The following is a 1214-nucleotide window of genomic DNA, read 5'->3' as shown; positions in this document are numbered from 1 at the left end:
AATAGTTTCAAAATCTGTTGCTGAAGATTTTTACAAACTAAAATTTGTATTTGATCTATATAAGAAGTGGGAAGAAAACATTAATGCTAAAGAAGAATCAGGGATAAATAAATGACAATTACAAAGAGTTTCTTTAAGAAAGAGAGTAACATTCAAGCAAAAGTAGTTTGTGATAGTATCTCAACAGATGGTGTTAGAATCACTACCTTAGAAATAATCTACCCTAGATTTATTCACAGTGAATTCATGACACACAGAATGTTAAGTAAAAATTGTAGTTCAAGTAGAGCTATCCCTATTAATTCTATGGCAAATCAAATCTTAGATAATATGGCAATACCTGAGTACTTTGGTTCAAATAAATCTGGTATGCAAGCTGGTGAAGAAGTTCAATTCCCAGATTTGGCTAGGAAGATGTGGATTGCTTCTGGTAGACAAGCAGTAGAAGATAGCAAAACATTACATAATGATTTCAATTTGCATAAGCAAATCAGTAATCGTATTACTGAACCATTTCAAATGATTAAAGTCCTAGTTACTGCAACAGAATGGGAGAACTTTTTTAATCTAAGGATTCATAAAGATGCACAACCAGAAATTGCTTTATTAGCTTATAAAATTTACAAAGCAATGGAGAACAGCAAACCAATTGAAATTCAATCTGGTGAATGGCATTTACCTTATGTGGAAAGAAGTTTTGATGCAAAGGGAGAAATCCATTACCACCTCTCTAATGGAGAAGAAGTTGATTTAGATACTGCAATGAAGATCAGTGCTTCCTGTTCAGCACAAACAAGTTACAGAAAGAATGATGAAAGTATTGAGAAAGCAACTAAGATTTTTGATATGCTTATTAATGCAGAAGTTAAACATTCTAGTCCATTTGAACACCTTGCTACACCAAGATTAGCAGAACAGAGTATTGAAAATGGTGATTATGATACTATAGCACATATTAACTTTATCCGTGATATTTCTTCTTGGGAGAGAGGGATTACTCATTCAGACAGAGATGGATATTTGTGGAGTGGAAACCTAAGAAGTTGGGTGAGTTACAGACATAAACATGTGAAAAACAATACATGTTCTAGTTTCAATTTTAATGCAAGAATGAAGGAGTTTGATTGATGTCGCTAGAAATTACATATGGACTATTTAAAATAGAAGCTTCAGAGGACAATGTTGAACTGAAGTTTAGAAGAGAAATAGAAATG

This window comes from Habropoda laboriosa, unplaced genomic scaffold (genome assembly GCF_001263275.1).
Source record: "Habropoda laboriosa isolate 0110345459 unplaced genomic scaffold, ASM126327v1 scaffold6269, whole genome shotgun sequence".
NCBI lineage: Eukaryota > Metazoa > Arthropoda > Insecta > Hymenoptera > Apidae > Habropoda > Habropoda laboriosa.
This window is presented reverse-complemented; position numbering follows the sequence as displayed.